This window comes from Ostrea edulis, chromosome 1 (assembly GCF_947568905.1).
Source record: "Ostrea edulis chromosome 1, xbOstEdul1.1, whole genome shotgun sequence".
NCBI classification, from domain to species: domain Eukaryota; kingdom Metazoa; phylum Mollusca; class Bivalvia; order Ostreida; family Ostreidae; genus Ostrea; species Ostrea edulis.
In genome coordinates this window covers 46,617,588-46,629,721 of record NC_079164.1, presented here as the reverse complement: position 1 = coordinate 46,629,721, position 12,134 = coordinate 46,617,588, and the positions used below count along the sequence as shown (strand labels likewise).

General features: G+C 35.8%; 1 long non-coding RNA gene and 1 pseudogene across 2 annotated transcripts; both read right to left on the bottom strand.

Annotated features, from left to right (window-relative positions):
• Positions 1–484: 484 nt before the first annotated feature.
• Positions 485–3,224, bottom strand: LOC125654083 (uncharacterized; annotated as a pseudogene).
• Positions 3,225–6,420: 3,196 nt separating this feature from the next.
• On the bottom strand, positions 6,421–7,964 carry LOC125653361 (uncharacterized). Of its 2 annotated transcripts, XR_007366106.2 has the most exons (3): positions 7,533–7,964; positions 6,947–7,031; positions 6,421–6,620 (listed from the first exon to the last, which is right to left on the bottom strand). It is a non-coding gene; the product is annotated as an uncharacterized LOC125653361 (long non-coding RNA). The 2 variants fall into 2 exon arrangements; XR_008798929.1 differs by lacking the exon at positions 7,533–7,964 and having other exon boundaries at positions 6,947–7,514.
• Positions 7,965–12,134: the final 4,170 nt, after the last annotated feature.

Sequence of the window (12,134 nt, the reverse complement as noted above, 5' to 3'; positions counted from 1 at the left end):
AGTTCAAGTGTCACAATTTCACAAGATCATACCCAGGTTGTAGGCCTCAGTTGCTTTGGTGTGCGCAAACGCCACATGACAGTGAACCAATCACAATGGTTCAGAGTCATCCCACACATGGGGGAGCACCCAAGCAACTGAATGACCCCCACGAACCAATTCGCCCTTCTAACTGAAACCATCGGGATATACCCGCCCTAGTTTTAAAGTGAAGAATTCAAGCCCCCCCCCCCCCCCCCCCCTTGTAGAGTATTTAGGAAGATGGAATTGTCCATCTCATTAAGATGGACCCCATCAGGCATCAAAAACTGAGAAGTCTGGGTCCGTAATGTAACAACCACCTAACTTAAACACAGTGGAAGCTGCAATATTATTCACCTTAATCCGGCATCTCTCCATGGCTTTACTATCCACAGAATGTCTCCATTCTAAACGTGGGAGTATTTGGTCAAAACAAGGGTTGACTGTGGACAATGAGTCTTAGTCAACTGTAATGTGACCTGATTTTGGACAGGAGCGTGTAAAGATCTAAAGACTCAATATTATTCCCCCTACAATGAATGACCATGATGTCTGGTGCTTCTTCAAAATGTTTAGGCCAATTTAGTTTTTTTTATTTAACTTAAGTAACTTGAAGCCTGAATATCCTTGCCACCAGATATTCATGTTTAATCTGTCCAGTCCTAGACTTGTCCCCCCCCCCCCCCCCCCCCCCGGTCTGTCTAGTGACTCCCTCATAGCATGTTTGATTATGGATGAAACTACACACCACACTTTAACTTCAGGAGATTCTACAATTCTAAGAGAGAATTAGTAAAGACTACATCATATACGAGTGGAATTTATTTGCTAAACCCCAGCATGTGTCTAATTGGATATCTAATGTATTTTATATACCCTAGACCTCTACCGCCCTGCTTGCATTATGTCTTCTTGTGAATAGCCAGACTCGATGCAGCTGTGGCTGCTCCTATCCGAAATGAATGGTCCCTAAAATGCCCTTTCTCTCTCAGAACCCCCAAAGTTCGGTTTAGTACTGAGGAGAACTTATGTCTAGTAAGTGGATTTTTACCCAAATGAATGAAAAGTGGTCCTACTATATGAGGTCTAATCCTCAAGTAATCAATCACGCTTGCAACTGGGCACAATATACCCCCACCCCTATCTAAGGCCAGAAAAACACCCCTCCCATATTGGTAAGATTTAGATTTTCTAATGTGCACAAGTATTTTGGAATAATTAGTTTCGAAAGTGACATCTGTCATTTGTAAGATAGATTGGACATCATTCCCAACCGACAATGACATCTCGCCAACTCTAAGGAAAGCAAAAATGGCTAACGAATATGCTGCTTTAAACAACTTAGCTTCGTAATGTAACTGTCAAAGCAAATGGATGGCAACACTTGAACAATTTTCGTAAGGAGCTGTAATGTTATGGGCAACCGAGCATCAGTTGACCTGTTCATCCTCTTCATACCTTCCAGCAGTTTACCCACTAAGAAATTTTGTGTTACATCTGCCAAATTTTGAATTTTGCATTGAAAACTAATGGCTATCAGGTAGGTTCTGGCAGTGGCATATGAACAAGTTTTACAAGACAAATAAGCAATAAACTGCACAATATCATGGAGTGAAGGGGGCCACAATTGACCAAAACCAAATCCCTTACGAAAACTATAGAATGATTTTAGCCCTGTTTCATATGATGCCTTGGTATTCTTAGAGATTGATGCATCTAGCAACTTTTTCACATGAATCTGTAAATCATGTTGACTAACTCTACTGGGATAGGCTCTGGCATGCTGCTTGCCTCTGGTGCCAGCTTCTTATAGAATCTGCAATATTATTATCCACACTAGATATGGGCTGAGCCTTAAATATAACACCAAACAACATGAGTCTAAACACAAAATGCCTGACTAACTCCATTACTCTTTTGGATCTAGATGATTGGCAATGAATTACACTGACCAGAGACTTCTTGTGTTGCAACTGATTTCCCCATAACTCTATTGCTAACACTACGGGTATAAGCTCTAGGAATGTCATGTCTCTAATAATGTCTTGTCCCATCCAATGTTGTGACCATTGTAGAAAAAACCATTCCCCCTTAAAATAACCCCCACAACCTAGCTGACATGACCTTGCACTATCTGTAAATAATTGCAGCACATTAGAATCTTCCCACACTGTATCTGAAAAATAAATACGAGTCACATCATAAGGTCTATTTTTATTCCTACTGACAATCTGATATGATGACTCCACTAAAAGCGTTATACATTCTCCGAATGAAAGCTCTACTGAACCGTATTGCCATGGAGAAAAAATTTAACATACCAACTAATGATTGCATTTCCTGCAACGTGTCTTTTTTCCTATCCAAAAAAACTATTCATTAAATCCCTCAAGATGTCTAATTTTGCCTGTGGAATCCTAATAATCATTTCAACAGTGTCTATTTCAAGAATTTTGTGTTACATTTGCCAAATTTTGAATTTTGCATTGAAAACTAATGGCTATCAGGTAGGTTCTGGCAGTGGCATATGAACAAGTTTTACAAGACATATATGGTCACAATTTCCCTTAAAGTTGAAATTGTAGCATTTATATTGAGGAGGATTAGTGTGGTTACCTGGTGGTTGAAGTGATGGCGAGGCCATAAACACCAGCCACAACTCAGTCTACTTTACACCATGATATGGAGGGGTCGACACTACGGCGAAGTCTAAATTGTTCATCATGTCTTCCACCCCAAATTTGATTCTCCACCTCTCGATGCCCCCAGTCTAATACCATGCATATATTTAAGAAGCTCTTGAAATGACTGTGGGTGTGCTGCAGCATATATGGTGGCATATACTAAAATTGCATCTGTCCATCTACTGATGGATTGAATCTTAAAACTGGGCTTGGCAAGCTCCCTTGTGACTAATCATTACAAAATATTCTTTTTTCTGTACATTCAGCATGAGATGTACTGTCTAGCAAAAGTCCAATGTCTATGTAAGAGGAACTTATAATTTTAGCCTTTAAGGAACTAGAAACATTGCTGGTTAACACTGAATAGATGCTGTCAATAAACTGGTTCTCAGAACCTGTAGCATTTCTAGTACCTGGTTGAATGTCCAGTGCTGTCACCACTTTGGGAGGGGGGTATTCAGTATCAGTGAGCTGCTGGCTGCTTCTGGGGGGCTTGCAATACTGCACCAGGTGGATCATGGTCCACTACACTGGATGGGTCAGTCTCCCTTGCATGGACGATTTATATTTCTTCACTGCGGAATTCCTGGAATTTGGCTTCGACCTTTTAGTTTTTGGAAGAATTTTTTCTGTATCCGATGGGTGGTTGAAAAAGGTAGAAAAGCATTTTCTAAAAATCATATTGATCATCCCAAAGTAATGCACCTACTCTGTATCCGATGGGTGGCTGAAAAGGAGGCAGATCCTAAAGTTCCCGGTTTTTTATAGTGCTTAAGCCGCAGGCCGAACCCGACCAAAATTTTCGTTTTCTCGTAAAATAAAGTCATCTACTTTATATGCATAAAATAGATGATCATATTGTTGTCCCAGCGTGTATTATTGTTTCAACATATATTGTTGTTTCAGCGTGTAGTATTGTTTCGGCGTATATTATTGTACCAGCGTGTATTGTTTCAGCGTATATTGTTGTCGGTACTGTATAATGTATGTTACGGTGGTACTTCACACATCATGCATTGTGCTCAGATCAGCGATTGTCAATCCAAAATGCTAAACAGGTTAAGCCTCACTCAAAGGAAACACACGTGCAATGGTGTGCATGGACTCAACACTGTGTTTTAATTTTTTATCAAATATTTTTGTCCCGCACAAATATTTTCCTATTATGCAGCATCGATCCTTTATGATTTCACCTGCCTGCGTAACTCGGGTGGCCTATTCCTGTCGGGGAGGGGGGGGGGGATGTCCCTCGTGTGTAATCTTTTAACGTTCATAACGTCTTCTCCCTAACCTCTTGACCAATTTCAACCATAATTGCCACAAAGCAGACTTAGGTGAGGGAGATTCAAGTTTGTTCAAAAGAAGGAAAATTCAAGGGAAGATAATGAAGAATAGGGTAAAAAGAAAAAAAAATTCCAATTTTTTTAATAGTACATTTGAAATCAAAAAACTTTTCCGAAATCAACAACATCAAAACATGCAACTTTTTGACACTTTATACGATAATTCCTCATGATGAATTAAAGACAGGGTTTTTTGACATCATAGATAACTGCTTCTTCAATAAAAATGGAACACGGAAATATTCATACATGAAACGGTGAGGGTAACGAACAGTGATCAATTTCATAACCCGTATAAGGAATAGACATTAAGAGTTGGACAAACACGGATCCCTGGATATACCAGAGATAGGATCAGATGTACATGTATCAGAGGTATAAGCATCCCCTGCCGTGAGCCCTATATCTTGATCAGGTAAACAGAGTAATCCGTAGTCAAAACCAGTGTGTAAATCTTGTGAATCAGTCATCCCGGAAACTACGTTGTGATTTACACAAATACTCTGAAGATATCAAAAAATGCTGGAGTTCCTCATTAACAATATTCACGTAGTCTTTGGTGATCAGGTCTTCCAACAGAGTCTGTTAGAATTCCCATGGGCACAAATTGTGTTCCTTTATCAACTGACCCGTTTCTATATTCGTAAGAGACCAAATTTATTCAAAAGCTTCCACTAAGGAGAAAAATAGCTTTCTGTGGCTTTTAGCTCGATAATTAGATATATCAACGACGTTTTATCTATTAGTATATCCAGTACTCATTTTCATTCATATGTTCGATATATCCCAGTGAACTTGAAATAGAATACACCACAGTCTTCCATATCTGCTTCATACTTGGATAATTTATTAAACATAGATGTTAACAGCAATCTATCAATTCAATTTTGTGACAAACGAGGTGACTTCAGCTTCTCCATCGTCAACTTCCAATATTTATGTAGGAATATTCCATTATCACCTGTATATGATGTTTTTTTCTCTCAATTAATTCGATACGCAAGACCATTTTCTGCTCTGATCAGTTTTGAAATCGAGGCTGGCTATTAACAAATAGATTTATGTTATTGGGGGTTTCAAGTATCCTTTAAATTAATGTTTTCGAAAATTCTAGGGTCGTTATCACAATCTACATGTAATTTACGAATACAACCTGTCATTCGGCCAAATGCTGTCTAACGTGTTCCGTTTCTGTACCAATTGTTTGCCCGTTGTTTACATAATGCTGTATAAGTCAGGGTGGCCTGATTTCTTCATGGTTTACCCTAGTTTCTAACTCTGCAATATGTCGGTATAATTAATAATGTTATGGGATTTGTTGTAATGTTGTCATGAACAGAAAAAATCCTGATACTCGACTCGACTTTTATGTATCTTTCAATTAATGAAAATTACATCAAAACAATGCTCAAATATCCAGGAAATTGAACGATTTCTTCTGCAAACTATTAGACCAATTAATGCTTCAAATATGTTCTTTAAAAATCAATGGAAGGCACATCAGAGGTTTGTTTTCTACATGAAGAGATATAAATGTTAAATGAAACAAACTATTATGTGAAAATAGCTTAAAACGAAAATATTATGAATATCTGCTTTTGATATAAATTAAAACAGTTCTGTGACATCATCTTTTGTTCTACATGTACATAGTCCAATATATTTCATAGTATATATATATATATATATATATATATATATATATATATATATATATATCCTTGATTTTCTTTTTCGCCGTTCATAATTTCATCTAAGAAGTCGTTAGATTCGATCGATCTCATTTCGCTGCTAGAATTTTGAGAGACAAATTCAAAATGCATGTATTTTGGAAGTCTGGGGGAAATGAATTGGTGTTTAAGTATATAATGCTATCAAACATGCACGTTTGTACAGTGTTAGAATTTGTCACAATGTAACAAATCAGCCATGAACTATGGAATAATGTTAGGAAAGTTAATTGAAGCGTGTCAATTTGAACAAGATTTAGTCGCAGTAAACTGTTTAAAGGGAACGTAGGGTATAAAAAAAGATTTTCACATTTCAAATACTAAATATTTAGTAATTAAGTCCACTGGTTATTTCCATTTGATTGTAATCTGTTGTGTAGAAATCGGCTATTAAATATAGCTACACATCATCTGGTGGAGGCTGCCATTTTGCAAGATAAAGTTATCGCTCTTTAAGATATTTCCCACAATCCCATCTGTTTATGACGTATACCGGGCAATTGCCTCTCAGTGAAAGCATCTGATCATGTCTGACTGCAAAGGATATCAATATGAGCCTGATTATAATGAAGAGGAATTATTAGCAGCTTCAAATGAAAACACTAGTGCATTGGGATAAATTGATGAAAACGACACTCTGAATTCTTAAACTTTTAATTTTGTATTCTTTATACAGAATTGTTCATTATTTTCACTTCTTCATTCTTCACTTGAACATTCCTTAGCACATATGATGGACAATGACTGGGCAATTCTATCTGTATATGTTGCACAAAGTTGATTTATTCTTCAATATGGATTGAGAGTGGGATATTTTTGTCACTATTCATGTCTTCATTGAGCTGAAAATATAAAAATGAAATCAAACCATTACTTTATAACTTTAGTAATGAATTTTCATGAAAGTGCATGTACATGTATTTCACACAACAAAGAGTTTATTTTTCATAGTAGTTTTCTCTCTTTCTGATTTATTAGTACATCTGTTTACAAGAGAATCTTACAATGTGAACCTGTATACAGCACAAATCAGTTGATTATCACTACATCCCTGCAGTAATTGCCACGTAAATGTCAAGACTTGAAAGATTAACTGCACAGGGGGAATTAAAATGACCTTGGTGGTAAAACTTTGTTAATCATTTAATAGAGAAGTGCATCAAATTACCTGTTTCCTTAGATGCTGATAGTCCAGGTTGGTCAATAGGTTCTGCATACGAGTTTTCATTGGTTTCCAAAAGAAAATGGATTAGCTGAAAAATAATGACTAATTAATTATATATACTTACTTCATATATACTATACTTCATATATACTATACTTCATTTGTTTACTTGTACATTTTCAATTTCTTTAAAAACAATAGTATAATACAAAATGTGCTAGTGCTGTGATGATTTTTGAAAGTATTACATGTATCATGCTTTTCCTAATCTTTTTGAGCTATTTTCTCTTATTTTCTTAGGCTTGCTGCCATAAAATATTTTAGTTACTGCATCTTCTTTTTAATAGGTTTGGTGTATATCCCAATATCTTAACTTAAATAGATATTAATTTAACTTTTAATATTTAAAAAGCAGTGTTTACCCATCCCTTAATTCATATTTAGCCTGTACAAAATGTTCACTGGATAAGGATAGATTAAATTAGAAAATTATTATATAAGTAAAAGTTTGTTGTAAATAAACTATGGTTATACACATTAAGAATTATTAGTATTTACTGAGTAAAAAGCAAATATAACTGGTACTTACCCTGATATCCTCTTTAAAAGACTCTTCCTCAAAATGCTGTTCAAAAACAAAAGATTCATTTCCAAGATTATGTATCCAATTATTGCACAATGTTCATAGTTTTGGGGGGAGATCAGGGATGCTAAAAGGTAGATACATGTATTCCTTTTCCTTTGACCACAGTGCAAAATTTCGCTTGAACTCCCGACATTTAGATTATAGATACTCTGTAACCCATTTAGTGCTATAGGCACAGCATTTGTAATGAATTGCCGCATACACGTCATCAGCCGACATGATAAGAGATTCTCCCATTCAGCTCAGTTTTCAGTGCAAATGACAGATTAAATCTTGTTATCAGCAGCAATTATTTTTTCTATGCTAGATTTTGTTGTCTGCATGGTACCAGTTTTCACATATCAAAATTTGATTTTTGACCCTACGTTCCCTTTAAGTAAGTTATAAACTGAAACTCGCCTGGACCCGTCTAATACATGATAATTATGTTACAGGGGTTTCAACAGTCTCGTTTAAAGTGAGCAGTTTGCAAATTATATGGTCTAGTTTGCCAGTACAACCTATCATTTGGTCAAATGCTCTTGGCAGACTTACCCGATCAAGACATAGGGCTCACGGCGGGTGTGGCCGATCGACAGGGGATGTTTACTCCTCCCCTGGCCCCAGGATCATGAAACATCTTAAGCTTAAGTCAAAATCTGAATATTGTGATGAAATGATTGAGAAGTTAATCATTCCAAAATGAAATTGCTATTCAATATTGTTTCATTGAATTTCTAGTGTCTGCAAATTAAGAGGTTCGGTTCAAAAGTAATGAATAGTTTACAGGTGATTGAAAATTTGGCTTAAGTCTGGGTTTGTTGCATGATCCTGGGGCCTGGACACCTGATCTCACCTCTGGTGTGTCCAGGGGTCCGTGTTTGTCCAACTTCCTATTTTGTATACCTTGTGGGATTGATCACTGTTCGTTATCTTCATCTTTCACATGTAAATAACATACAGGACAGTGTATAACCATTGCATACTCAGTTGTTACCCCGATGTTATGATAATGGCTGACATGCTCGCTATGGACGTTTTTAAATGTTCTCATTATTTCCCTTCTTAATCATCTTGAAAAATACATGTACATGTAATCTCTTTCTTGGGACCTTTAATTTTGTTTTCTTATGAACATGATTTAAGTTAGATATACTATCATCAGTTTGAAGCCAGTTGGTGTGATTACATTCATTTTGACAAGAAAGACACATCCAATATGGCACACTGACTAAACATCTACATGTACCTTGAAGAACTAGTATCAACTTCCGCATATTTATACCCCCTCCCCCACAAACAAAGTTCGGGAGGGGGTATATTGGATTCAGCATGTCCGTCTGTATGTAGACATGATTTTGTCCGTGCATGCTCTAAGAAACTAGAGCATGGATTTTCCTGACAATTTTTACACTCATTACTCACCATATGAAGATGTGCAACTGGTATTTTCATATTGATTGGACAATTTTTCTTCAATTTACAGGCTTTTTTTTTTTATATACTTATGGACTTAGTAAACTAAACTAAAAATAGTATATCTTAAAAATTCATGAAGAGATTTGATTTAAATGTAGTAAATACATTGTTCTTAAACTGGAGTTATATATTTCTTATTTTGAAATAGAATATTTAAAGTATTTGAAAGTTATGATTCACCTAATTTCTATTTTGTTAAAAGTGTCTCTTTGTCCGGAGGATATTTCAAGAACAAATTAAAAGGTTTGAATGAGACCTTTTACATACATTTTTTTCATTAAAGTAAACTAACATTTATGTGCCTTACATTTTGATTTATGGTGAATGTATGAATATTTCCAATTTCTGTATATCCATTTTCTGTTGGGGTAGACTTACTATTTACTTAGGTTTTGTAAATATGTATTACAGATAATCCAAAACTGTTATTTTTAGTCAATGTCACGTATTAGTAAAAGCACAGCTCAACGAAAATGACTCCGATTGTAAGTGATTTGATTGATGTAATTAAATATTCGCGACATTTAAAAAAATATAACGAAAGTAAAGACGAATGTCTAACCAATTCATTGATATATGCATATCAAATGTTTTGAATTGCTTTAAGTACAAATCAGGCGAAGTTTGAACCAAGTTAGGCAGACGACGTGAAAAGAGCATCATAACGTGATTTTTTACAAATACATACAATACGTGACAGAGACGAAAAATGACAGTTTTAGATTATCTGTAAGGCGTGGCACGATCAAGATCCCTCCCTGCTCAAAGGCTGTTTACAAGCATCGAGCATAATTTTGCAGCCCAAGATCAAAATAATCAGAGATATTTCTTTAACATAGAGATGATACATATATCTATTTTTGTTTGATATATATCTCTTCGCTTAAACAATATAAATATAAAGATCTCTTCTTTTTGAATTTTAAAAAAAAAAAAAATCTCTCATTAAAATTCTTATAAAGATATCTCCTTAGGGTAACTACATGTATATTTTGAACTTCAAAACAGATTATATCGCTATAAGTGAAAGATAGATCTCTTAATATAAAAGAGATATCTAATGTTTCTTCAGTAATAAAAGTGTGCTCTTTTAATGTATCTAATTTCTTGATAAAAGTGTTGAGCTATCAACTTTGTATAAAACATTCATTAAAGAAACGCTACAGCTCATTTTCCGAAAAAATCATAAAATGACAATTTTCCCACACCTTTCTCAAATTTTGTTGCATAGTTTAATGTACATGTATAAACTTTGCTAAAATAACACATTTCTAAAGTTGAAAATTCCCCGTCACACGCAAAAATTATTGCATCGTGAAGTTCCTATAAAATATATTAAGGCTAGATGAAACCCCGCGCAAGCGCGGGAAACCAGAATTAAATAATATTGCATAGAAGAAGGACTTTTCAATGCATGTTTGAAAAGTTGCGCACATTAATTCATTGAATGGACGATATCTTTAATTCAAATGAATTTAAGAAAAATATTCAAATGAGTTATGTTATATTTATTGATACCATATACAGTAAATAAAACTTGTTTATTAGGAAGTCAATTGGAGCTCCAAAGTAAATGTTCTTTATGTAAAATAAATAATCTCTTTCCTTAATTCAACTTTATGACAAAAGGGATGATTTCAGCTTCTCCATCGTTAACTTTCAATACACTGTATTTATGTAGCAATATTCCATTATCACCTGCATATGATATGTTGTTTATATCTCTCAACTGATTCGATACGTAAGAGTTTGTTCTGTTCATAGTCAGTTTTTAGCTCACCTGAACCGAAGGTTCAAGTGAGCTTTTTTGATCACATTTTGTCTTACGTCCGTCCGTCCGTCTGTCTGTAAACTTTTCACATTTTCGACTTCTTCTCCAGAACCACTGGGCCAATTTCAACCAATCTTGGCCAAAAGCATCCTTGGGTAAAGGGCTTTCAAGTTTGTTCAAATGAAGGGTCATGTCCCTTTCAAAGGGGGAGATAATAACAAAAATGCAAAAAAGGGTGGGGTCATTTAAAAATCTTCTTCTCAAGAACCACTGGGCCAGGAGAGCTGAAATTTACCTGAAAACTTCCTGACATATTGCAGATTCAAGTTTGTTCAAATCATGGCCCCCGGGGGTAGGATGGGGCCACAAGGGGGATCAAAGTTTTACATACAAATATATAGGAAAAATATTTAAAAATCTTCTTCTCAAGAACCACTGAGCCAGAAAAGCTGATTTTTACCTGAAAACTTTCTGACATAGTGCAGATTCAAGTTTGTTCAAATCATGTCCCCCGGGGGGTAGGATGGGGCCACAAGTGGGGGGGTCAAAGTTTTACATACAAATATATAGGGAAAATCTTTAAAAATCTTCTTCTCAAGAACCAGTGAGTCAAAGAAGTTGACATTTACATGAAAGCTTTCTGACGTAGTGTAGATTCAAGTTTGCAAAAATCGTGGCCTCCAGGGGTAGTTGGGGCCATAATAGGGACTAAGGTTTTACATGCAAATATATATGGAAAGTCTTCAGATATGGGCCAACGTGACTTAGGTGAGCGATGTGGCCCATGGGCCTCTTGTTTAATCGAAGCAGGCTACTGACAAACATGTTGATGGTGCAGGGTTTGCAACAGTCTCGTTTAAAATCAGCATTTCGCAAATTCTATGGTCGTTATAACGATCTAGTTTGCAATTACAACCTATCATTGGGTCAAATGCTGGCTGACATGTTTCATACCGATTGTTACTTAACAGAGTGTCAAGAACGGCTCCAGATGAAGCCGTTCTTGGCACTCTGGTTTTGACTACGGATAACTCCGTTTACCTGATCAATATATAGGGCTCACTGCGGGTGTGACCGGTCGACAGGGGATGCTTACTCTTCCTAAGTACCTGATTCCACTTCCGGTGTGTCCAGGGGTCCGTTTTTGCCCAACTACCTAAGGTTAACTCACGAAAGCACAAGTGCTTATTTCCAATGGGGTCCTCAATGTAACAAAATGAACAGCAAAAATATGATAAAGTAAATAAAAGAATGTAGGCAAGATTTTAGCAAATATGTAGTCATGGCACTTTCTACAGATATTGCATTAAATAAAA